This window comes from Tamandua tetradactyla, chromosome 2 (genome assembly GCF_023851605.1).
Source record: "Tamandua tetradactyla isolate mTamTet1 chromosome 2, mTamTet1.pri, whole genome shotgun sequence".
NCBI lineage: Eukaryota > Metazoa > Chordata > Mammalia > Pilosa > Myrmecophagidae > Tamandua > Tamandua tetradactyla.
Window position 1 is genome coordinate 219,394,920 of NC_135328.1, and position 25,879 is coordinate 219,420,798.

General features: G+C 60.8%; 2 protein-coding genes across 11 annotated transcripts in view; one reads left to right on the forward strand and one right to left on the reverse strand.

Moving 5' to 3' along the window:
• The window catches only part of KCNAB2 (potassium voltage-gated channel subfamily A regulatory beta subunit 2), an 87,975-nt gene extending 64,483 nt beyond the window's left edge, over window positions 1-23,492 (reverse strand). The window contains exon 1 of one of the 4 annotated variants that reach the window (XM_077151509.1): window positions 23,259-23,492. The gene's annotated coding sequence lies outside the window, so the exon portion shown is untranslated. Of the gene's footprint in view, window positions 1-1,849; window positions 2,072-23,258 lie in introns of those variants that run through there. The other 3 variants (XM_077151510.1, XM_077151508.1, XM_077151511.1) reach the window with 3 other exon arrangements.
• NPHP4 (nephrocystin 4) overlaps window positions 15,309-25,879 on the forward strand; it is a 184,115-nt gene continuing 173,544 nt past the window's right edge. For 4 of the 7 annotated variants that reach the window (XM_077151505.1, XM_077151504.1, XM_077151499.1 and 1 more), the window contains exon 1: window positions 23,578-23,691. The gene's annotated coding sequence lies outside the window, so the exon portion shown is untranslated. Of the gene's footprint in view, window positions 15,481-23,577; window positions 23,794-25,879 lie in introns of those variants that run through there. The other 3 variants (XM_077151501.1, XM_077151500.1, XM_077151502.1) reach the window with 3 other exon arrangements.

Genomic DNA, 25,879 nt, shown 5'->3' on the forward strand with positions numbered 1-25,879 from the left:
CAAGTGCTTGTGCAATGTGCGCTTCCTCCTCGGTGTGGCTGGCACGGGGCAGGAGGCGCAGCTCTCAGACCGAGCTCCGGCTGCAGGGTGTCGCTGACGCAGCCTGGAGATGAGCCTGCACTAACCTGGGGCGAGGCGCTGCCTGTGGGGTCATGCTGGGAAAGCCAGCTGAGAGGTCTGGCTGCCCAATGGATGCCCCGGAGGGTCTGGGGAGGGGCCGGAGAGCAGCACACCCTATCCCCAAACGGCTCCCCTGGACCTTGCCTGGGCTCTACCCACCCACGTGGAGGGAGAAAGGTGCGGATGTTACTAGAAGCTGGGAGGCACGGCCAGAACCCGCTGACCCTCGCCTCAGTGCGCCTTTGGCTCCCGAAGCCTGAGCTGCTGCCCAGAGAACCCCAGTCGGACATGAGCGGCGTGGGGGCCACGTGTCCTGGGAGCACCACACACAGCCAGGCCACGCCAGGGCCCAGACGAGACAATGGGAGGGTTTATAACATATCTAATCAATGCCCCATGAAGACATTTCAAAAACAGGTCGCCGACTAAAAATTCCAGTCTCTTCAAAGCAACATTCCAGCACCGGCCCTTTTTAAGAATAACCAGCCAACCCAACGAAGGGCTCAATGGCCAGCTCTTTCCCAGCCAATTCATGCCCTGATTAAACCCAAAAGACCCGAGGTGCAAATCCCAACTCCCCAAAGCAGCGTCTCCATGCCTCTCCCCGACCGCCCGCCTGCCCCAGTGAGAGGACGCGGAGCCTGAGAGCGCGGGCTCGGGGGGCAGCTCCCCCTCCTGGGAGGGGCCTGGGAGGCTCACCTGCAGTGGAAGGCCCCGCCCTGCCCACCAGTCGCATTGTCCCCAGCCCCTGCCCTGCTCGTCCTTTCCTGAGAACTCCGAGCCCCATAGGGTTGGGAGTTCAGGGGGTGGGAGGGAAGGCCTCGCCTCCCAGCCAGAGGGTCCCAGCAGCATAGGGTGCAGGGCTGACCATCGACACCACGCTGGAGGGGACCTGGTGCTTCCCGGGACCAGCAGGCTGCAGGCAAGAGGCGGGGTCCTCATGGGGCCCTGGAGTGGAGGAGACCCAGGCCTGTGCCTGCCCCGAAATCCCCACACACACTCTAAGGGTGGCTTGGGGCCCTCGGCCACATGCTCTGGGGACAAGATGCTGTCCCTCTGGATGCCTGCGCTGTCTCGCCCCCCAGACACCCCCACCCGGCCTCTCATCTCACTGCCCCTGCCGCAGCCTCCCTCTCATGGGGCTGTGCCTTGACGGTGCTGGGTGTGGGGGACTCAGGCCGCCCTTCCTCCAGGGCTCTGCCTCCCTCTGCCCCGTGCCAGCCCTGCCGGAAGCGGCCCCGACAGTCACGTCCTGTTTCCTGGCAGGGGCCCCTCACACCTTCTACCTCTGAAACGACCGTGCACCCAGAGGAGGCTCCAAGGTGCTTCTCCAGGCCTCTCCCTGCAGTGATGAGGGGCAAGAAGCCGGTGGCTTCGACCTAGGGCAGCTCCGACCTCGAGCGGCACCCTCCGCCGTCTGAGTAGCCTCTGGGTAGTGGTGGTGGGATCAGGGGACGTATCACCTGCTGGGAACCCTTTCGAGTGGCAGCCGCATGAGGGCACGTAGGGCTCGGCCTGGGTCCCACAGGGCGTCTGCAGGGGTCTCCTGCCTGGTGGGGGGTGGAACACAGAGCTGGGGGGGGTGCAGGCTGGCACGTCAGGCCCCTGCTCCTCGGCCCAATTCACCTTTGAGAGGAAGGCGCACCCAAGGCCCGCTCAGGAAGCCCCAGCTGCCTGTCCCCCAAACCCAAAGTCCAACCCGAGAACAGGATCCCCAGAAGCACCCTACCTGGTGCCGCACCAGGCCCATCAGGTATGGGTGGGTGAGGGCTTCGTGGGTCTGCAGCCGAGCAAACCTCTGCGGGCCATAGGGCAGATCAGGAAATGGGTGGCGGTGGGCAGGCCCCGGCGGCAGAGCCCAGGACGCCTGTTGCAGGCGACGGCGGCCGCGAGGCTGGGGTGTGGCCTCCAGTCCCAGGCGGGCCTCAGCCCCCAGTGGGGCCCAAACACCCCCACCTTCCGGCAGCTGCAGCTGCGACATGGGGAGGCGGATGGAGGAGGCGGGGAGCAGGGTCAGGCATAAGAAGGGGGCACCAGGGTGTGTCCTCTTCCCTTGTGGAGGGTCTGCACCTCCCTGCAGTCTGGGAGAACCCTTCTCAGGGCAGGGGGGCAGTGCGGATATGCAGTGGCTAGAGCTGCTGATGCCAAGGAGCTTCCTTTGTGGGGGCAGTTTTGAGCCCGGCTGCCTCATTTGCTACCTCGTTTGGTCTTCCCCACTCCTTGGGAGGTGGGGCTGCTGTTACCCCTACTCTACAGATGAAGATACTGAGGTTCTGAGAGGTCCAGGTACACGGCCAGGATTTGAACCCAGACAGGGCTGGCTGACTGCAGCTGTGGTCTGAGCTGGGTGCTGCAGAAATACCCCCACCAAGGGTGGGCTCTCAGGGTAAACGGGGTGTGTTTACCTCCCCTTCCCCAGTTCTATCAGCGCCTATGTGGTCTACGAGGACCACAGTGGATGGGGGAGAGGAACGAGGGCGGATTGGCGCTCTGGGGAGAGGCTTCTTCCCCCGCACTGCCGTGCCATGCCGGCCTCCTCCTTGCGCACTCCTCGCCAGCTGGGTGCCGAGTGGCATGGAGCGGCTTGGCCGGGCTCCTTGGCGACTGGCCCAGGGGAGGGCCCAGGCTCTCTCAGGAGGACTGGAGTGGAACGTTCCATCTCCCTGCCGTGCCAGCCACCTGCGCTACAGTGCGCCCGGCCCGGCCCGTTGCTAGGGGAGCCAGGGAGCACTCAGGCTGGGGTCGGCCAGTGCTGCTCATCTGCGTGGGTGAAGGGGTGCTCCCAGAAGGACCGAGGGGCAGATGGGGGCGGGGGGAGAAAGAGGAGGAAGAAGTGGGGAGACGGTCTGGGTGCTCAGAGAACAGCTCACAAGTGCCTGGAGAAAGTAGCAGCATTGAGCAATGAAAGGGAAGTCAGGAGGGCAAAAGCGAGATGGAAATAGAGAGCAGGGTGGGGGGAGCAGGGGGGCCCCCTGGGTGGCCTGCTCAGTCATGTGGCCAGGCCTGCTGCCTTGGACTCACTTGGCCACAGTGCAAGGAAAGTGCACCTTTACAAGTGAGAACACCAAGGCCCAGAGAGGCTAAATAATTCCCAAGGTTACTTGGCAGATCGACGGCAAAGCTGGCACTGGGAGGTGCACCTGGCTCCAATTTGAGGCTCTTTCCTCTGCCCATATGGTCTCCCCGCTCCAAGCATCCCCCACCCCCAGCCCTCATCTCAGGACAGGGAATTGCACTCACCCCGACGCCATGCAACTTGGGGGCAGATGTCTCCCCCCGAGCCGCGATGCCCGGGGGGGGTCTCCTCTTGCCCCACAGTGCAGAGATAAAACGACGTTGGTGCCCCAAGGCCCCGTGGGTGCTGGCCCCCTTCACTGTCCCTGAAGCCCAGGGGAAGCAGGGACAAGAGGAGCATCCGAAAGGCACCTCCATGGCCTCACCAGCTGCCCCACAGCTCCCAGGCCATGTGCCGGTCAGAGCTCAGACTCCAGCGTCCTTCATGGCCCGTAGAAAATAAACCACATTTTTCCTAGGATCCACCAATTCACTTGAAAAGTTCCTTTGGAGCAGGAAGACAAATGACTGCCACAAGCTGCACAGCAGAATTAGAATTACTCTGGTCGACGGCACTCTCCTGCTACATTTCAGTGAACTACGTATTTAAGGCTGGATCAGACGCTTGCTGGACAGGGTTGTCTGCGGGCCCCGCCCCCATCCACGACACTCTTTTCTGGAACTATCTCCCAGTGAGGGTGGTGTGTGACCCTGCTGTGGCTGGTGAGTTACAATCACAGGTCTGGGGGTTGGGGCTTCCAGGAGAGTTTTGCTTTCCTGATGCAAAGGCACAGACTCCTGGTATGCTCTTGGTCACAGAGGAGTCCACAGAGCAAGTTCTTCTCCCGCGCAGGAGGTGTGATGCTGTGGAGGGTGCAGGGGTCTCAGGCCAGATGAGGGCAGTAGGAGGCACCCAGAAGGCCAGGGTGGGGTGACATGCTGTAGCAAGCAGGCTTTTGTGCAGCGCCCCCCACTTGGCACAGAACAAGCTCCTGTGCCAGGCTGGTCCTGGGACCGTCTTCCTGCTCAAATGGGACCTTGCAGCAGTTGTCCTCTGGCTGCCGGCTACTTCTAAGACCAAGGAGCAAGTACTTAGTAAGTCTGCTTCAATATAACTCACATTTCTTTGGGGCCAGGAGTCCAGGGTGGGGTGGGGTCTGTTCCCGAAATGTTAGAGGTTCACACATCCTAGACTCTGGGTCCCCTAGTGGCCCCTGCGTTGTGGGCTGGCCATTGTGCACCTCCCCATGGGGGAGCTCGGGGCAGAGTGTCCCACAGGGACCACAGGGATGATGCAAAAGGGCCTCGTGGTGAGCTGAGTGCTGCTCCCAAGCTCTTCTCCAGCAGGCCCCCTTCTCTCTGAACAGCCAGGGGGGCCCCTCTGCTGGGTCGTGCTCCTTCAGCCTGGCACTCACCCATACCCATAGTGAACCTTCACTTCCCCTCCCTGTGCAGGAAGTCACCCACATCAACAGATACACGCGCCTGGGCCGGCCCCGTGCAGCTGCCTTTGGCACAAGCACACCAAGTCCTCACCACACCTCAAGGCAGGCCCGGGTGGGCGCGGGGGCAGAGGGCAGCTGCCAAGGTCAGAGCTGGACGTGGCGGAGCCGGGGCCCGACGCTTGGTGCTGCGTTCGCCCTGCCAGCCACTGCCGCCCTGCCCGGAGCACCAGCCGGCCGCCCCCCTCGAAAGACGCTTCAGGTGGCTGAGCGCGTCTGCCCCTTCCTTCCAGGTCACAGGACGGTGGTCACCAACGGACCCCGGCCCATGCGTCAAATCCAGCCCCTCGCCTGGCTCTGCGCGGCCTGTAGGCCGAGAACGGTTTTTACATTTTTCGACGGTTGGAAGAAAAACAGAAGACCTCATGGCCTATGAAAATTACGTGACGTCCAGATTTCCGAGTCCATAAGTCACGTTTTGCTGGCACGCAGCCACGCCCATTCACGTCTGGTCCACGACCGCTTTCCTGCTACTGCGGCAGAGCCGAGCTGCAGCGACATGCGCGAACAGCCCTTACAGAGAGTGTGCGGAGCCTCGTGTGAGGACAATGTCATCTCCATGGAGCCTGCCGTGTGGGCGGCCTCACCCCCATCCCCCTCCCCCCGCCGGCCGACAAGGGCCTCCAGACTTGGGACACCCCCCCCCACCCTGGTGTTACTCTGTGCACATGCTTGTCGAGTCACGTGTACCTCCTGCCCCCACCCCTGCATTGTCTGCACCCACTGTCCCCCTATACCTGCTCTTGTTTCCTGGGCCCAAGGCTGGGCCTTTGCCCCTGGCTCTGGGATATTTCATTTAAGCGAGACGAGGCGTAAGAAGTCCCCGGCCCCGGGCTGCATGCCAGCTCCTCTCCCCAGCATTCTGCTTATTTCTTGAGTTTGGTGTATCTTGTGGCATGTTGACTTGCAAGCCAGCCCTGGGATTTTGTCCCGAGGTGGCATCTCAGGAGACCATGCCCTCCTCTCCTGGGGCTCTGACATCCCTTTTAATCACTGGAACCCGGTACCTGCAGCACTGTGACATCCCTTCCCAAAATCTCGCCATAGGGCAAAGGCAGGCACAGTAGGTGAGCTTGCTGATGCTGGCTGCGACCTCCAGGGGCCTGTGCTGGGGCAGGGACACACAGCAGAGCCCAGGAGGGGTGTTGGCCACCGGTGTGTGCTCAGCAGCTTTGCCACCTCAGTACCTGCCTCCACCCCAGCCACAGTGCATGTAAGAGTTATTTCAAAGCCTGCACAGTCGAAAGCTCTTGTGCTTCTTTCCTGGGAGATACCTCCCCTGTGGCATGCCATGTAGGTTTTCTTTCCCAGTGTTCGGGATAGGCCACACAAAAGGCCTAATCTAACTCAACACTTGGCTCAACCGTCTTCTGAAAGAATCTTCCACCCTGAAGGCCCCCGAGGAGGTGTGTGGGGTACAATGGCCTGAGGTTCCAAATAACTTCACGACGACTCATGGAAGCCGGGGCCAAGCAGGGTGGTACTGGTGCCTCTCATAGAAGGAACCCCTAAGCCCTGCCTTGGGAGTCCCACTTGCTCTCGACCCAGAGACGCACGGAGCAGGGGAGGGGGGTGGGACCTCAGAAGGTGATCTTACTAGGCCTAAGGGTCTTTGCAGGAGGAGTTAAGGTAAGGCTCTGGAGAAATCACACTGAATTTAGGGTGGGCCCTAAATCCAATGAGGGGCATCTCTGTACAAGAGTAAAAAGCAGGGTATGCCCAGAGACACAGGCAGGGGCCGCATGAAGTCGGAGATGGAGGCTGGGGCGGTGCGGCCACGAGCCAAGGGCACCTTGCAGCAGCCGGGCGAGGCCAGGAGGGAGTACACTTCTTGGCTGCAGACCCCCGTGTGTGATCCTCTGCTGCAACAGACCTGGGAGACTGAGACACCAGCCACTGGCTCGGTGGGACCCCTGTCCACGTGCCTGGCTGAGCCCCCAACCGGGGGTGGGACAGAAGATGGAAGAGGGGAACCAGGAAGCCCATGGGCAGGCCTCGCGTGGCCCCGAAGTCGTCGTTACCCTACCCTCACTTTGCTCATCACCCTGATGGACTGTCTGACCACGGACAGTGTCCAGATTATAAACACTATGGAGCCGTCCCCCCGCGTCGCCAAGCCTCTCGCCGAGGATGGGCAGAGCCAGTCGCGAGGACAGCTGGCCGCGTGCGCAGCCTGCCACTGCGGCTGCCTGGCTATTTTTGGCTCCTTTTTTTTTTTTTTGCCTCATTTATTTTTGATTCGGGTTGCACTCACAGACTGTATGTTCTCTTTCTCTCTCTAGCCCTGAAATTAAACAACAGTTGTATTTTTAAACGCTGCTCATGTTCCCCCGTGATTAGTGCAGGTGAACCAGGCACCTGGAGAGAGGTGTCATAGGCCCCTGCCTCGGCCGCAGCCCTGTGTGCACAGTCCAACCTCTGCGGGACCGGGGGGTCCCTCACTCTTGTTGGCGCAGGACCCGTGCAGTCCCGGGGGGCAGGCTGGGGCTCAGGGCAGAGGCCTCACACAGCAGTGGACTCTGAGTGGGTAGGGGCTGAGGGACAGCCAGGAAGGACCCTCTGCGGCGGGGTGGCAGGGGCAGGGGGCATGGACGTCCATCTCAGGCAGCAGCCCTGAGACACTCATTGTGGGGGGTACGGGGCCGAAGCTCCAGGGGCTGCATGTGGGCTCTATAGGCTTCACCGTATCAGTCCATTTAATCCTGCCCCAAATCCCATGAGGGTGGTGATATCAAAGCCATAATGACAGCGGGGGAAACCAAGGCAGGCTGCCTGCTCAGGGCCACCCAGTAAGCGGCAGCTCTGGGAGTTCGTCCTCACCCCACAGCCCTGTGCTGCCACCAGCAGAGAAGTTTGGGGACAAGCCAAGAAGCACCCAAAGGCCTCTTAAGACACATGGGGACAAAAGCGGGGCCGGCTCCATCCCCCGCATCGTCCCTAGTGGCACATGCACTTGTGCCAGGCTCTCTTCCCGGGGGGGTCTTCCCTCACACCCTGCAGCCCCCGACACCCGTCCCCCCGGGGTCCATGCATCACTCACCCACCCGCTCCCACCTGGCTCTAGGCCCCGTGCGGTAAAGCGGGGCCCTCATGTGGCCAAGCCTGGAGGGCACTATCCCCTCGCGCCTGCCATGGGTCCCGGAAAATGCTGTCCCTTCTCCTTGTGACCTGGTCTCCGGTCCCCCCAGCCCCTATGCTTGGCCTCCGACCACAACAGAGGCTGAGGCTCAGTTGGGGCCTCGCTGGCCTGCCGCAGCCCTGCTGGAGGACCTCCTCTTGGCCTCCAAGTGTGGCCTTCACGCTCCCCTGAGCCCCAGCCTTGAGTGTGTCCTCAGGTGTTCCTGACACGGCCTGGGGAGCAGTGGGCACCTCAAGGACCTGCCCACGATGCCCGCTGCCCAAGCCCAGGACTACGTCCTCCCTGCCCTTGCTGTGGTGTCACCCCACGTTCTGTGGGTGCTATGCCATGTCCTCCTGCCCTGGCCACAGGGTCACCCCCATGTCCTGTCAGCGCCACACCTGTAGGGTCCTTCTACGGGGCTGCCCCACGTCCTGTGATTGCCATGCCACATCCTCCTGCCCGTCCACGGGGCCACTCCACGTCCTGTGTCAGACCTCCACGGGCCACCTCATATCCTGTGAGTGCCACACCTGCAGGGCCCCTCTGCGGCCGGCCACCAGGTCCTCACGGGGCTGGGGTGTGCCACCCCACTGGTCTCCAGCTCTCCATCCGCCCCACGGGCCTGCACGCCACCCGGCAGCCTCGGGAACACGTGAGCCAGGCCATTCCCCTCCGCGGTGACCTGTCACGCTGGAAAGACAAGACTCCGCAGCCCGGCGGACTCTGCACGTCCTCCACCAGATGCAGGTGGCTGAGACCTCACGTGGCCCCGGGGACATGGCCGGATAGGCCAGATGCAGCGCCTGTCGTCGGGGGACACAGCCTGCCTGGGGGTGAGCACAGTCAGCAGGCGGTGAGCAACGAGGAGAAGGTCAGATCCTGATAAATGCCTCGGGGAGACCCGAGGGGGTGGGGTGGCGGCGAGGGCATGGTGGGCTGGCCTGTGCCACAGAGGCCAGTCCGCATCTTGTACCCGAGTCTTGAAGGGCCCTTCTCTGGAGAAGTGACCTTCACACAGGGGCCCAAGTGATGGCCTTGAGGTGGGGTCCTCCTGGAGGGCGGGGGTGGCCCTTGAGCCAGTGCAGGTCCTCAGGAGGGCACCCAGCGAGAAGGTGGGGGGGGGGGGGCAGGCCGTCTGGCGACAGAGGCCCCGGCTGGGGTGATGCAGCCATTAGCTAGGGGACGCCGGGACCACTGGAAGCTGGCAGGGCCAAGCAGGGGCCTCTCTTGGGCCCACCCCCACCTGGACTGTGGCTTTTGGCCGTAGACCTGTGAGACAGGAAAGCTCTGCTGTTTAAGCCCCTGTTGGCTGTGATACGTGGGGCAGTGGGCTGGCTGCGTTCCATGCGGGTGCTCAGGGTGGCCTTTCCAATGAGGTGGTGCTAAACCAGGAGCCTGAGAGCAGGGCGGGGCCTTGTGGACTTAGAACGGAGGCTCTAGGCCCATGGAAAAGCGGGTGCAGAGCCCTGAGACAGGGAGAGCAAGGCAGCCTGGGGGCTGGGGTGCTGAGGGAGGCATTAGGGACCGCAGGGGTGGGGGCACACAGTGCTGAGACTCCAGGGGTCACTCCTGGGTCACCATGAGGACATGGCCTGTGCCCTGGGTGACCAGACACCCCAATATATTTTTCAAGGTTTCTCAGGCCACCGGTTTGTATAGAGCCTAGGGGGTGGGGAAGGGTCAGAGCAGGGAGTCTGGTAGGAGGTTTGGACAAGCCAGGTGCGGGGCGGGCAGGCCTGGGTGAATCAGGGTGGCTGAGACCACAGGGTTGGCTGTGGGTGGGTGTGGGGGCCAGAGGAAGGCAGGAGAGCAGATGGCCCCCGGGTCTCTGGTTGCCAGGTTCTGACACAGAAGAACTGGCGGGGACAGCAGGTTGAGGGGTCTAGGAGGTGGGCTTAAGCTGGCTCCAGTCTGAGGTGCCAGGGCGGACGTTCAGGCAAGGGGCTGGGGGTGTCCTCTTACAGGGCTCCTCACCATCCCTGGGGTCCAGCTGCATAAGCTTCCTCCTCGGTGCCGCGGGACCTTTGCATATGCAGCGCCCGCTGCCTCAGGTCCCCCTCACATGCCCTCACCCCAGCTTCCCCATCTCTTCTGATTGCCTGGGCGGGGATGAGGAGGGACTGCTCAGCCTGCCCTTGACGAAGTGGGTGATGCCAGGTCAGGCATTCCACCTGTTACCTCAGGAAGTGGGGACGAGCAGTGCAGGGGCGGGGCAGGTGGTACCTGCTGAACCCCCAGGAAAGAAACCTGCCGCAGCTCAGCCCAGAGTCCCCGTGACAGGGCTTTTCCAAGCACGGCTGGGGACGCTGCTCATGCACGAGATGGTTCTTGATTTTCACAACTATCTACTTATTTTGATCCTTATCTCTCATCTTACCCTGTAATTAAGGGATGCAGCACTGGTTTTCTCTATATTGCAGGGACAGCAAGTTTCATTTAGAAATACACTTATTTAAGAAAAGAAGTGAACAGACTAAAAAAATAATGCAAACTAAATTATAGGACCGGTGTTGAGCACACGTGACCCAAATCATGAAGAAAGGCCCGGGACCAAAGGTTGGGGAACACTTGCCAAAGACTAGGAGAGGGGGAGGGAAAGGGGAGGGGCAAAGGGGAAGGGAGGGCTGCGGGGGGAGGGAGGCAGACCCTCCCTGGGAAGACTAGATGGTGGTGCAGACACCATCCCTGCAGAGGTGGGAGTGGGACCCCAGAGCAATTCCAGGCCATCACACATCTCAGTTCTTTCCTTTGAAACTAACTTTGCATCCCCTCTGTGAAAGTGTTTCAGAGTTCCTCCGTTACAGGAAGTTGATCAAGAGAAGTTAGAGACCAGAAAACCCAGGCAGGAAAGCATGTTCCTGGCCAGCCCTGGGGAATAGCTCTTGTGGGAGGCTCTAGGCAGGAGGTCTGCTGCTGAAGGCATGCACCCATGCGCATGCACACATGTGGAGCACATTCATGCTTGCACCCACGCAGGGCACATGCATGCATGCACTCACACACACAAGTGAGCAGCACATGCACACATGCACCATGCACACACATGGACACACATACACATGCACCCATATACGGACATGTGCAAGCATGGACCCCCCCACAGGCATGCATGTACCCACACAGGGCACACAGATGCATACATCCAGATCCATGTACGCACCCACACATGTGCACATGCATACATGCACCCATGTATGTGCACACGCACACATACACCCATGTACTCACTTATGGGTACACCCTCATGTATGCACCCATGTGCACACACGTAGGGAAACACACATGCAGGGCACCCACACACAAATGCACAGGCATACACGTTTGCACATATACAGGCCCCTCACTGAACGAGCCACCAGCCTCCTGACTCCCACTCACGTATGCACAGACACACAGGAAAGGCCTCTCCTTCCCCAGGCTGGACGTTTCAGCCCAGGCCAGGCCAGGTGGGTGTTGCGTTAAGTTTCCCTTGTGTGGAAGGACCTACAACCTTACAGCTGTCCCAGACGAGCCCCGAGACAGTCTCCTGCTGTTTGCCTTGGAAAGCAGGAGTAGCTCACCAGGGCGGTGAAGGACCCACGGCCCAGGATGGCATGGAGTGTGCCTGGAAGGACTGTGAGTGATGGCACAATTCCACCAAGGGGCGCCTCTGAACCAGGGAGCAAACCCAGCAGCGGAGGGAGGAAGGGTGCAAAGCTTCCACTGGAGCATGCTTCAGACACAAACGCAAAGATCACTTCCCACGGCTGGACGATGTGGGCAGGGTCTCGTCTCTCTGGGAGTGAAGCATACAGAGCGGCACTTTGGCTTTGCTCCCTCTGGAGCCTGGATGCGCCGTTTCCTGCCTTAACACTTCTCACTGCAGGTCCCGCAGAGGAAGGTGGCAGGGCCACAGTGGTGCACCCCAACTGTACCCCCACCAGGTACCCAAGTCCCCCCACATAGTTGAGCCCCAAAGGGTAGTCCCCTCTGCAGAGAAGGCAGCTGAAGGGGGCCACAGACACCGGGAGTCAGGGAATGTAGCAGAGTTTAGGCAGGGTAAGCACCATGATGCAAGCTGGGCTCACTGCACCAGGGCGTTTTGCTTGTGAAACTCAAAACCTGCCCTTTACTCCAAGTAGAGAATAACCAGCAGGTCTTAATGGCCCACCTTCAGGGTTTCCTGCCTACTGGTTCCAGTTAATCGGGTGTCAAGGAGAGGGAGCCACAGAAAGGCAGTGCCTCCCTGTACTTACACCCTCTACAAGATGCCCTGAGTTCTAGGGACCCTGGACCATTGCTGCCGTCAAATCTCCAACTTCCTCTGGGGCAGACCTGGCTGCAGCGTCAAAGAGGAAATCTCTGCACCTACCTCTGACTGTGACAGTCAGTGAGCTGAGGGTCAGGAGAGGGGCAGTGAGAGGCCTGGGGAAGGGGGCTCTGGAGGACATGTCCCCTGCCCCTAGTGCTAAGCCAGCAGTGATGGACACACTGTGTCCTGGTCCCTCCTCGTTTTGGAGCATCAGAGTAAAAGGGGATTAAAAATATATATATATTGAGTCTCTTCTCAGCCAGCGTAAAATCTTTGAAAGTGAGCCCAGGTAGGAGATGAGCAGAGTTGAGGGGGTGGGGGAGGAAATAAGCAAAGCTTAGCAGTTAGTACTGCGTTTCAAACCCTGACTCATCCGGGCCAGCGGGGCTGACACCCAGGGGAGGCCCCGGCTGTCTGGGGGGAGCTGCCATGGGCTTCCCAGGCACAGGAACCGCTTGCACCCGAGCATGGGAGAATGAGGGACAGGGCGCGCCCTTGCGGTTCCTGGATGGGCGATTTCAAGGGGGTGGCTGCTCCACACCATACGGCCTCCTGGGGGTCTTCTGGACCACCCGAGTCACCTGCCTGGGCCCCTGGCTCAGCCCTGCCGGCTCTGCCTGCACCCCAGCCTTCCCCTTTCTGGAGCCTTGAATGCACCAAAACCCTGGGAAGGGGCTCCCCATGCAGCAATGGGCCATGAGCTCACTGCACGGAGTGGCGGTGTTCCCATCACACCCAGGGAGCCGAGTCTCCTGGGGGCACCATGGAATCTGGCCAGCCAGGCCCCTACCCACTGACCTGCACTCACCGACACCCTTTGGGGATACACAGGGGCCGTCGTGGTCCCTAGGGCAGGACTTGAGGGCAGGGGCTACACTGGCTGTGCCCCCCATGTGGCCCTGCTGACCCCCACCTAGATGCCCATCCACTCTGCAGGATTGGGAGGCAGGCTTCCCCACCCGGTTCATCCTCCCGTGGATGATGGCCTGCCCCACTGCAGGCCACACAGGCCAGGTGGGGACGTCTGCACGAGTGCCTGGTACATAGCAGGTGCTCCATAAAAGCCCGTTTTTGTGGGTTGCAGCGGGCACAGGTGAGACTGACTTGGGCCAGGCACTTAACCTCTCCGAGCCTGAGTTTCCCTAAACAGGGGAAAAGTTGCCCCTGAGAGTGGTTGTGGGACTCAGTGGGGGCCTGTCAGAGGCACCTGGTCCGGGCTGACCCCAGCATCTGGCACCAGGCTGGACCCTGGTGGGGACTCAATGATACACCACAGCTGTTACTGTACCCCAGGGGGATGTCAGTAGCACCCCTTGAAAGCAGTCAGGGGAAAAGACCCTGGAGGTCTTTTCCCCTGACTGCTGGAGGCCTGAGGGAGGTTCTGTTCTTTGGGTCTGTGACTTCCTCGGTTTTCCAGGGAGGTGTCCTGACCAGAGTCACTGAGCTGCCCTGGCTCCCCAGGGCCCCCCGAAGTCTCCAGCACAATCCCTTTTTCTAGGGGAAGCTTGGTCAGCATCCTGAGAAGAGGGCTCACCCCCCACGCTCACCCCACCGAGGGATCCTGTCAGCCTCAAGGCTGGTAAAAGACATGGCCCGGCTTTCGGGGGCACCCCAGGCTCCTGGGCCCACCTCTGAGCTGGGAGGCCCTGCTGTCCCCGTGCTCGGGCAGGTGTGGCGGGAAGGAGAGCCCTGGATCCCCCTGGCTCCCGGAGCAACCGCTGGTTTTCTGAGACGCCATAGGACACATCCCAGCACCCCAGTCCTGCACCCTCACCCCTAACCAGCAACACTCCTCACGCCACTCCTGCTAAGGGGGGAGTATCAACAGACTAGAACATTCTGGAGGGAGCCCTGTGGTTGGGGTGCAAACGGGGGCAGAATCGCCTGAGTCTTTTAAGCCCTCTACCCTTGACGGGCAACTGGGGAGCAGAGAGACAACCTCCCTCGGGGAAGGGACACATGTGGGGGTGCCCCCCCGGCCTCCCATGGGCCCCAGCCTTGGCTCTGCTCCCCACCTTGGCGGGGACGTGGGGTTTGCTAGGAAATTTCTGCAGCTCCCTCTGCCTCAGCACGTGTGAACCCGGCACACAGGGCTCCTCCCTGGTCCCCGGGGAATGGTGAGAATAAATTACCAACAGCCAAAGAGGATTACGGTCCTCTCTCCACGGGACAGAGGCATAAAAGATTAATCTCCTGCCCAAACAACATTACCCCAGCAGCCTGGAAACCAGCTTTACTCCACCACATCCCTTAATGGCTCTGCTGAATTAAAAGAGGCTCGGAAGAAAACCATCAGGGAGGATTCTTTTGCAAGCATATCATTAACAGAAAAGTTACGCTTTTAGGTGAAAATACTCTTTGGGGTGAGGTTGTGAGGAGGTGGCCACGCAAGTCTTCCTGACACCTGGCCTGGTCTTTGCAGGAAGTAACTGGCTAACAGAGGCTCACGGCCGTGGGCCCGGAAACCCTGGTCATCTCCACTGGTCCCGAGGGCGTGGCTCAGGGGGGGAGACAAGCCAGGTGTGCAGGCAGGGTCCAAGGCAGCCTGATTTGGAAGACTGGGAAGATGGGGGGTCTCCAAAGAGCTGGTGTTTAAATGATTCAGGGAGAAACAACAGATCACGAGGGCTTCCCATTTGGAATATGCTAGAAAGTGGAGAAAGCAGGGGCAGCATCCTGTACAGGTGAGTGGGAGAAGCCCCTTCCTGCCGGTGACTCAAGCCCCTCTCCGTGGGGAAGGCTCTGTGTGCCTGGAGCAGGGAAGGACAGATTCTGCCTTAGGACGAGGGCTCCAACAAGGAGATGCCCCCCCACCGCCCCCGACCCCTTGGGGCAGGAGCGTCAGCTGCGGCCGGGCCTCCCAGGGCTGGGGGAGCCGGCCTGTACACCCGTGAGCCTGCAGCACCCCTTATGTGGTGTCCTGGCCACCTGGCTCAGGGGTCTGTCCTTGGGTAGCTGCGTGACCCGAGGCGGGGCAGGGTACCTGCTGCTGTCCGTGCCCTCACCTGGGACGCACCAGGCGATGATACAGCTCCTCCCCAAGGTGAGTGGGCTGCTAGGAAGCAGGTACAGGCAGCATATTTGTTAAGCAAGGCCTCAAACAACAGCAGCTGCCAATTGCAGGTAATGACAGTAGCGGTCACTGTCACTGACATTGTTGCCCTCAAACAGAGCACATAATGCGTCTCCCTGCAGAGAGGGCAAATGCTTTCCACTGTCCTGTACCCACCCCATGCCCTGGCAGGCCTGCAGGCCCCCAGCTCCCCTGGAATTCCATTCCCGGGACCATGGCCTTCTCTGCCCAGCATCTGGGACTCCACAGCCTGTTGCCCAGGGCTAATTTCTGCAGTAAGAAGGCACTGTCTCCACATCAAGTGTCACAGGGTGAAAACGTGAGTATACACAGTGGAGGCTGTGGGTTGTGCGAGCCGTTTGGGAAGGCTGTATGGAGGAGTGGAAGGACAGACGCCTCTGCCCAGATGCCAAGAGGCTCGGGGCCCAGGGCTGTCCCCCGCCAATCCCAGGCCCAGGCCCACAGCAGCCTGGACATGCAGGCAGTACACAGCCTGGCCCTCCCCTGGGCACTGCCTACTGTTCAAGGCGTGGCAGGATTGTGCCGGGGGGTAAGACACTTTGGATAAGGGGGGAGCAAGCAGAGCCACTGGCTCCAGGCTGGCCGCCTCCTTGGCCAGGGCCCTCTGGTCCTCCCCGCTGTGATGGCCTCTCCTCGCCCTCCACAGCCAGCCTGGGCGAGAGGAAATCAGGGAGCCCCTGGTGGGACACCTGCCCCGGGAAGTCCAGGTTTGGTGTAAGCCTTCAGCTTAAGGATCCAGAGCTCCTGGCGTGGCTGGAAGATCTCCGGGTGGAGGAGAGGACAAGACGAGGAGGTGGGAAAGCAGGTCTGGCCGAGGGCAGCAACAGAGCTGCTTCATTCTCTGAGTCAGCTGCACAGATGACACGCGGACTCTGTGGACCCATGGCATGACCCCCCACGCCCACCCTTCAACCCGGAGCTCCAGCCTGAGACCTTATCGAACGGGGCTGGGAGGTGAGGTCAGGACGGCACATGGACCTCTCCAAGGAGCATGGCCCTGGGGGCAGCGGCCACCTGGCCTTCTGGTTCTTGGATCAGGGAAGGAATGAAGGACATTCCGCTCGGCTCTCTCACGCAAAGTCGCAAAGTCGAGGAGTCCGAGAGAACCACCTTCCCTCTGTTAAACCACGGTCGCTCAAGTTACAATCCTGGATGGTCTACTGGTCCCCTTTGGAAATGCTACTGTTTCTTTAAAATGCCTCCATTTCAGGGTCCTGCTGCCCGCCTGCCCCCCACGGCCCTTCCCAACCCGAATTCCGAATGTAAAGAAAAGGGCAGTGACATTTTGGGCACCTGCACAGGGCCCTGGCACAGGACGCCTGCTTCTCGGGACCCCTCCCCTGCCGTGTTAAAGGGCAGAATGTAAGCGGGGGGCACCTGTATTCCCAGGAACCGAGGGGACCGGAAGCTGCAATGTGCACCTGTCCTACCTGACAGCAGGACCCGTTGGGCTGCAGCCTCCCCAACGGCGAAGAGGCCCTGGCCGTGTCTGGACACCCAGACACCTCCTCTCCCGGGGAGCTAGAAATACCCACGTGGGAAAGTCCACCCAGGCGGGAGGGGCATGGGTCAGCGGGACGGCAGGGACCCAGGAAGGTGAGGCGAGGGGACAAGCCCTGGTGGTGACCAGGGCTGCCTAAGCAGGCTGCACCCAGCAGATGGGGCCAGAGACCCGGTCTCCGGCTGTATACCGGAGGGGGGGGGGGGAACCTGCTGCGCTCACACAGCCCCGATGACTGAGGAAAGCCTGGGGAGACCCCCCACTGGACACCCCCGTGTGTGCCGCCTTAGGGAGCCGAAGAAAGGGAGGAAGGAAACTGAACTGGCCGGGGAAGCCTTGCTCTGGGCGCGGGCCAGGCGTGAGGACGGAGCTGGCGGAGCTGCACCCGGGCCCGGAGCTGAGTGTCCAGGACCCACGCGGGGTCCTGACGTGTGGCTCACGCAAAGCCACCGTGCACAGCCATCATCGAGGAGAGCCCACAGGTGTCCGTGCAGTGCCCCCACTAAGTGGGGCACTGACTAACGCACAGGAGCAACAGTCTGTTCAAAGGCGGACGGACGGACGGACGGACGGACGGACGGATGGACGAGGCACAGCTCGCAGCTCCCATTCACCCGCCACCTGAGCCAGCAGCTCTCCCCCCTTCCTTCTCTCTCGCTGTCATTCGGGAAGCAGAGCGTAAAGGTGTAGGGAGAGGCGTGGGCTCTCCGCCGCCGCCCGGGTTAGAAGCTCGGCTCCTCCCTGGCGGGGCCGTGACCTTGGGGAGGTCGTCAGCCTCTTGTGTGATGCGTCCACAAGTCCACCTGGATTTCGGACATCTGGCCTCCAGAGCGGGGAGACCATAAATTTTGGTTGTTTTAAGCCCCCCAGAGTCTGAGGTCCGTTGTTATGGAAGCCTGGGAAATTAAGAGCCCACCCCAAACTCATTAGTCTTTGGGACCTGGCTCCCTGCTTGCCTCTAGTGGAAACTGCCTCCTCCACGGCCACCCAGGCCTGGTGGCCGTCCACCCTCCATCGACCCTCCCGGGCTCTGGAACCATACAAGGTGTCCTGCTTTGGGTCCTGACCTTCACCTTCTTTCTCAAATCAAGCTACAGTCACACCTGTGCTTGCCATCTGCCCTCTTCAATCTCAGGACTAATCCTAGGTGACCGTGTCCCCTCTCAGGTCTCCTGGGTGACAGGTGCCCATCTTCTTGATGACTCTAGGGCGTTACTGGTTGTGCCACGGACCCTGAACCCAATTCAGTGGCCCCTACATGTGTTTCCTGCCCAGGAACCCTCTTCCTGCCCCTACTATCTGGGTACTCCCAGGGGGCGTCCTGGGCTCTTCTCTCCCATAACCCGTCACTGACCAGCCAGCCAGAAGGTGGCTTTAGCGTCAAGTCTCTGCTCCCATGCCTTCACTCAGAAATGCTTCTAGGAGCACCACTCTGGGCTAGGCACTGGGATGCAACAGCAAGTGAAGCGAAACAAAGATCCCTGCCCTGGGGATGTGCGTGCTCTGTCTGCACTGCCCCTGCACAGGGGCCTCCCACGGCGGCACCCCCACGGCCCCTCCAGGCTCCCATCTGGCTCCGCAGCACCCATGGTCACATTCCCACTCACACTCGAGCTGGCCCTCAGCTATCTCCACCCACCCAGCGGCCCTCCATGGCCTTGTACAAGCTCATCCCTCTGTCACACCTCCACTGCTTTGCAAGGTCTGGGTCAAATGCTCCCTTCCCCAGGGCCTCTGTCTCCCCATCAGCAGGGACCCCCTTAGCTGTCCCCCTACATTACTGTACCCCTCTCTTGGCTCTTAGCCCCCAGTGGGTGGGGGTGTGTCCTACTCATCACTGGCCCTTCCGATATCAATACTGGTGTTTATAGTTTAAAATAATATTTTAAATTGTATTTTTAACAAATGGATTTCTCCTTGTCCAAGCATTCTGGTTATCTCTCTAGAAGGGGTGGGAAGAGCTCTGCTTCCACAGACCCACTGCCACTGCCACATCTGGTGGCTGTGACCCTGGACGAAGGTGTCATTTAGTCTGAGCCACCAGAAAGCAGCCAGGGAGAGTAGGGACACTCTGCCAGGGCTCTACAGCCACCTCAGCACCCGGAGCTGCTGGAACCAGACAGACAGACAGACAGGTGGGCAAGCATGCAGACAGATGCTGGGGGGACCCCTGCACCATGGCTGCGGTGCGCTTGTTTTTCTGGAGAAATGGCCCTGTGGACTCCAGGAAGGGCATGGTTTGGGCTCGGTCTGTGCCCGGAAGGTGCTGGGGAAGGCTGGCACGCACCAGTTCCTGCCACATGTGGGGCCTGGCCTGTGCCTCAGCCGGCATGGTGTCACCTTGCCCGTTGCGACAGATGGGGCTCATAGCCTGGGGGTGCGCGTGGAAAGGCAGAGACCTGGAGCACAAACCCTCTGCCAGGGCCCCGGCCCCGATGGGGGGCAGACAAGCCCGTGGACAAGGCCCTGGAGGGCTGCAGGACCCACGGGTTGCTCGCTCACTGGGGCACCGGCTCAACAGGGAACGGGCTGTGGTTTGTCTCTGAACCTGCTGCGGGGATCTGAGAAGGAGACGCGGGCTTGGCTGTCACCAGCTGGCTCAGAGGCCACCGCTCAAAGGCTCAGCAGCCAGGGCTCAGGGGGCCCTGGGGGCTCGCTCTAACTCGGTCTCACGTGCCGGTGGGAAGCCAGGCAGAGGGGCCCACTCTCTACTTGTGTTTTTCCTTTCCCGATCCTGTGTTGTCTGGCTCGGCATCAAACTGGACCATTCTGGAAGTGCCCGGGTGCTACCATGAGAGGCAAGATGGGCTGCCTTCCAGGAGGACGTGCAGGGAAGGCAGGGGCCGGCGACAGAGGGGACACAAGTGTGCGGCTAGTCCGCAAGGTACTTGCATACCCCGACACGGCGCACACCCCCTCCCAGCGCGAATCACCTGCTGCCCTGCATGCAAGGGTTTGAGCTAGACACCTGCACGTGTCGACGGCAGCACTGCCTGGCTGGGGGGCAAAGAGCCAACCCCGTGGGCAGGAAGGAGAGGGCCGGGCCCCCGCTGCGCTCTGTGGGATATGGCGAAGGACGAGAAGACCCCACGGCTGCTCCCACGCGCCGGACCGGGAGATGCGGTGCCTGCCAAACAGACGGAGGCCAGGTGGGCCTCCTCAGCCCATCTCGGAGGAGTTAAGGACCAAGACTCACAATCTCCTTGCAAACTCAGTCCCTGAGAAGCCGGGCAGGGCATGCAAGGCTGGTGGGCAGAGTGTGGGGTGGGGGTGCTGTCGGCAGAGGGAGGGCAGGGGGGCCCCCCATTTCCCAAGAAACAAGTGTTTCCGTGGCGCTGGGAGCCTTGGATGCATCCTCACCCTCTGTCCAGCCCACTTGCCCATCTAAAAGACTTGCCAGTGAGGAGGTACTAGTTCGGGGGGACGGGCAGGGGACACTCTGCTCGGAGTCCCGGCAGAGCAGGAGCAGAACCAAGGTCTCCTCATTAATGGGAGGCCAGGGTCAGTATCGCCACTGCTCTGTGCCTCAGTTTCCCCATCCAGGACAGTGGGCCTACTTTGTACAAGGACCCAAAGCAAAGCATTTGGACAAAAGTGCAGCTCAAGTGGGGGCAGTACACGCCCCTTCTCTTTCATCTCACCAAGGGACTTGACTCCCTTCCATCTGCCCCCATAACTCCTGGCTCAACCCTTCTGTTGGGCTGAACAGCAATGGCCTCATGCTGGGGGCTGGCCAGGCCAGGCTGTGCTGGACTCATCAGAGAGTGCTCTGCAGTGGGTGGTACCACATCCCCTGCCCCCCTCCCCCTAGCCCTCCCAGTGTCTCAGACATCCCCCCTGCTTGTCAGCAAGACTGTCCGCAACCAGTCATGTCCATGGGTTCTGGCTTCCACTTTTGGAAGAGCCAAAGAAAAGAACTGGGCTCAAATCATCTGGGAAGCATGGGTTCTCACCTGCCCCACCACTCTCCCTCTGGCACCCTGGAGAGGTCACTCTGCTCCTGGGCATTCACGCCTCTGGAAGAGAAGAAGCTGGATGGGTCATGGCTAAGAAAGACCCTGCCGGCTTCCGCACACCTCTTCTCTATGAGGAAAGCCTATCTGGTCGAAGTGAGGGCGGGGAGATGATGTGGGTCCCTAACGCAGACCCCTTTCAGAGGTGGCCCTGCCCGAGTGCTGCCTGCAGATGCCGCTTTTCTGCCACATTACTCAGGGACTCCTGGAAACAGCTGTGACTCAGAACCTTTGGTGACCTGAAGGTCACTGAGGATTCAGTCAAGGACTAACGTGTCTGGCATCCAGCCAGAGGACCCGGAAACGGAGACAAATCCCCAGTATCCTCTAGGTGGAAGAGACTTTCCTGGACACAAACTCTGTGGCCAGGGCCTGAGACCCAACAAACAGAAGAGTCTAGAGGAGGCACCCCCTCCAAGCTCACCAGAAACTGCCAAACCAAAGCTTGGTGCCCCTTCTTCCTGAACCATTTGGGCTTTAGAAAATCATTGAAAAAGGAAAGAAAAGGAAGAAAACAAGCTGGTCCAGGGAGAGGAAGCTGCCTTGGAAACCCACTGGGCAAGCAGCAGAGCCTGTCCTGGTATACCTGTACGCGATGCTCTCATGCATGTTTCTTTCTGTTCTAACTCTGTTACCTAGACCCACAAATGTCTGGAAGGCAAGTTCTGGGTTTCAGGCTTTTTTTGTGATACTCCCTACCCCCACCCTTGGGCCTGGCTTAGTCCCCAGCACTGATCGGCGCCCACGAAATGTGTGTTTACTGTGGAGCCAAGGGAGCCACCGAGAAGCAGGTCCCGGTTTTGCAAGGGGCTCCTCTGCAGGCTCAGCACCCTGGTGCAGCCCAGATGCCGTCGGTGCTGCTGGGATTGAGCGTGGCTTCAACAGCTTTCCTGGGGGCTGCAGGGGGCCTGACACACAGGCCCTGAGGGTCAGTGCAGTCCCCACACTACCAAAGCACAGGGCAGGAGCCCAAGGGCTGCACACAGGCCCTGGCCCTGCAAGCAGACACATTTGCCAAGCAAGGAGAGAACCAGGTGGGTAGGTGCCAGCTGCCTGCACAGGTCCCCAAACCTTTAGCCTGGGGCCTAAATGCTGCTTCCTTAGCTTAGCTTCCTTGGCTTGCTCTTGGCATTGGAAGGGGGCTGGCATTTTTGAGGGGGAGTTGCCGAGGAGGAAGAAATCCTGGATCGACAGACCGGGGGACAGCTGTGGCCTGCACTTGCTGTTCTTGCTCTTCGGATGTGGCTGTATTAATTCTCATAAATCCTAATGGCTCATTTCTCCAAGAGCTATTACTTATGCCATCTCTCCTTGGATATGGTTCAGTGCAGGGCAGACCAAAGAAAGGAAGGAAAAGGCAGTGGGTACCCATGAGGGTACCCTGCTCCCCACCCCCCTCCTAAGCAGGCAGCTTCGGGTTTGGTCCCTCTGGTAGTCCTGCTAATTGCAAGGCCAAGACCCCTGCTTTCTGGCCCACAGCCAGGTCCCTACCATGTTAGGGAGCAAACAAAGTTATCAACCCCCAAAATGCTGAATCACAAAATGAGGCTGAGCAGGAAAGTGGGGGTGGAGTGGTGTGGGGAGGGAGGTGGTGTTGAGGGAGGACGGCAGCAAGGTGCTAATGGGCTTCCCACCTGGAGCACCCCAGGATGCTCTAGGTACAGCGTAACCCCTGCCGGACCGGAGCCCGGAGGACAAAGCCAGGAGGAGCAGGGCCAATGCGTGCCTGGGTGGGTGCGTGGAAGGGGGGCAGGTGTACGGGCTGGCCTGGGCTGCTGCTGCGGCTGCTCCTGCAGCAGGAAGCTGGGTCTCCGCATCATGCGGGAGCAGCAGCAGGTAGGGAGGTGGGGACGTGCTTTGTGCCAGGGCTGCAGCGGGAGGGGAAGTGAAGAGACACTCAGGATGGGGGTAGGGGGTGGTGACAGAGGAACAGGGATTGGGTGGGGATAGGTAGCGGGCAGCCTGGTGCAGGAGAGTGTCAAGGTCCTGGGGTCCCAGGGAGAGAATGCCCACGGGGGTGGGGTGCGGGTGGGCCTGGGAGCAGCATGGGTGAGACGATGGGGACAGGGTGAGGACAGGGCCAGGACAGAGAGAGGGGCAGTGGCCAGGACTCGGATGAGCCCTCAGGGGCGACAAGGAGGTGAGCGGGGGACGGCTGGAACCGGGAGCGTCCCGCTGGGGGCTGCGCAGGGTCAGGGAGAGAGGATGGGGAAGGCGGGGAGGAGGGAAGGGAAGGCGAGGCTGCAGGCAGAAATGCGGGAGAGGTGCAGTACGGAGCGAACGACAGAGACGGAGTTAGGGGCAGGGGTCCGGGGTGGGAGCTGAAAGGTCAGGTCAGGATGACAGCGAAGCCCAGAGAGGACTGGATGGGGGAAGGGAGATGATGGAAAAGGAGGCGAGCAGGATGGAGAGGAGGTGAGAACGGAGGCGGGGACAGGGACGCAGGGCCGGGCTGGGAAGGAGAGGGGACCGCTGTGCCCGCCGCAGCACGGGCCTCGCCGCCACCCTCCCGGCGCTGGTCCTTGGCTTGCGTAGCCCGCCAGGGTCTCCCCCTGCACTCACCTGGGGGCTCCAGCTCCGGATCCTGGGCCCCGCTCCGGATCTTCCTTCCTGCCCGGTCCCTGCTCCTTCAGCACCCCTGAATCCCTCTTGCTCGGGCAGGTTCCGCCCGCAGCATCCTCACCTCGTGGGACGCTAGGGCCACGCCTCTGCAGATTCTCATTGGCTGTGATTCACGTCAGTCACATTCCCATTGGTTGCGGGATCGCCGGGCATACAAATCAGAAGGGGCCCGCCGCTGCGCCGATTGGCTGGCGCTGGCTAAGCGGAGCTTCTTGAATTGCGCTCGGATTGGGTCGCGCGGCCCTGACGATGAGAGTGACGCGAGGCGTCTGGGTCTGAGCGCGCGCCTCGTCGCTTTCGGACGCTCCTTTCGCGGGTGTCAGTGGACGGGTCGCGCCCTCGGCCGGTCCCGGCCCGCGAGGCTGCGGCTCAGGTGGGCACCGGCCTTGGGGCCTCCAGGTCGGTCGTGGGGACATTTCCTCGAAAGCTTAGGTCTTGCCGCCTCGGGCGTGGCAGCGGTGGGCCGGTCTCCTAGGTAACGCGGCCGACGGCGGGCTGAACCATTCTGTCCGGCGCCGCGGGGGAGGTTGGCCGAGGCCCGGAGTCGCGGGGCGGCCGCAGAGCGGTCGGAGGTCTCGGGGTGGGACCCAGGCCGGTCTGGCCCAGACTGTACTTTGGGGAGCCCCGTGCCTGCGGGGCGCAGCGGCGGGGTCCTGGGGTCGTGACTGAGTCAATAAGTCCTTTTTCCCCCGCCTCGATACTTGGTGCGGTCCGGGCAGCCGGGTGCCGTTAGGCGCCGCCAGGCTTTTGGGGCTCAACCTTTGCCCTCCACCCCTTGACCCTTGCGCCCCTTCGCAGTCCCGCTTCCAGGCCACCGCACTCCCGGCCGCTTGCTCGAGCATCCCAAATCGGTCTTGTCCGGGCGCCGCAGGCTCCTCCTAAGTGGCTTCCGTGTCCCTCCTGCAGTCCGGTCTCGGCACCGCAGCTGCGTGGAGATCACGGCGACCCTGCGGCCCTCGGATGCACCCACACTCCTTGCCCGGCCCGCGAGGCGCTGCCCCCCGGCCCCGGCTGCGTTTGGCCTCCCCTTGAGCCGCTCCCGCCCTCACTCCCCGTTTTCCAGGCCTTGCGCCCTCTACTTCGTGCCGGGTCCCAGAGCGCGCCCCCGAGCCTCCGCGCGCGCCCTTCCCTCTGCCCAGTGCTTTTCCCCGCCTCTTGCAGGCCGGCTTCCGCCGACTCCTCCGTCGGACCTGAAGGCCCCACTTTTGCGAATCCCTTTAATGTGTGGCTTTCTAGAAGACGGCTTCTGTATCAGTCTGGGGGGTGGGGGAGGGAGACCTGGCCTCACACTCAGATGTAGTTGATGTAGTTGAAGAAGCACTTTAGGTATTTGTGGACCGTCTGCTCCTACTGCAGTCTCCGCTACAGCTCCGGGCACCCTCTGGTCTTTGCAATGATCAGGATTCACGACCAAGTAGTTTTGTGTGTTCATTCGAATCCTTTCTGCTTCTTCTCGTTTCCCTGTGTGCTGTGTTCAGGGTGGTTTCTCCATCCAGGCCGGTACTCAAGGACTAATTGTGGAATGAGAGAGTTCCAGGCAGTGCTTAGTTGTACCTTCAGTTACTCCCTCAAACCCTGTCTTTGGGTCTCCGACATCCCGCATCCCATTCGCTTTCCCCTTTGTCTGGACAGCGCCCCTAGCTCCTGCTGTCCTCTCCCAGGGAGCGCTGTGTGTTAAGTGCTGCCCAGCTACCTCCTCCAGCCCCAGTGGTTCCCTCCCCACCAGCAGCGCCTCCAAAATCAGTGACCGATAGATGAGTCTCGAGGTGCTTCTCACACTCGCCCCGTGCCTTCCTCCCCATGGTCTTTGCGATTCTTGGTGGCAGGGCCTTCTGCAGTCCTGCTCACCAGGGCGTGTGCTGGAGCAGAATAGGTGCTTAGTAAGTACTTGTCCAGTAGAGCTGGAGAAGCAAAGACCTCACGGTCACGTCACACCTGCCTCATTCTGTAGACGGGACTGGCCTGAAGTCAGAGTGGAGGGGCGGGGATCAGGGTCTCTGGGTTTCCTCTGATGCTGTCTGGGCCTCCTTGGTGGAAGGGAGCACGTGGGTTGTAATGACAGAGGTTAGTCAGGACCAGCTGTGTTACTTCTGCTGGCCATTTACCCTCTCTGAGTCTTAATTTTCTCATCTACAAAATGGGATAATAACAATAGTTACCTTCCAGAGTTTTTGAATAACAAGTAGGAAATTGTTGTTGAGTGCCTTGCACCTAACAGGAGCTCAGTAAAACCTGGTACGATTTTTTATTTTTCTTTTCTGGAGTGCCCATTGTACCTTTCTTGGTCTCCAGGCCTGGAAGCATTCTGTTTTTTTCTTTCTCTTGCTGGTCTAGCCTCAAGGCCCCTCTACCCTTCCTCCCTAGCTTTCCCAATTTATCCTTGAAAAGATTTCCACCCAGGACCTGGTGCTGACCTGTGTCTGCTCCCTGCGCCCCTCCCTCCCATCCAGGAGTCCTAGGGCCACCCGTTGCTCCCAGCCGCTGTGCTTGGCCCACGGGGAGTGCCCTGGAGCTTGCGTGCTCCGCATCGGCCCCTGCTGACCAGGCACGGTATTGCGCTC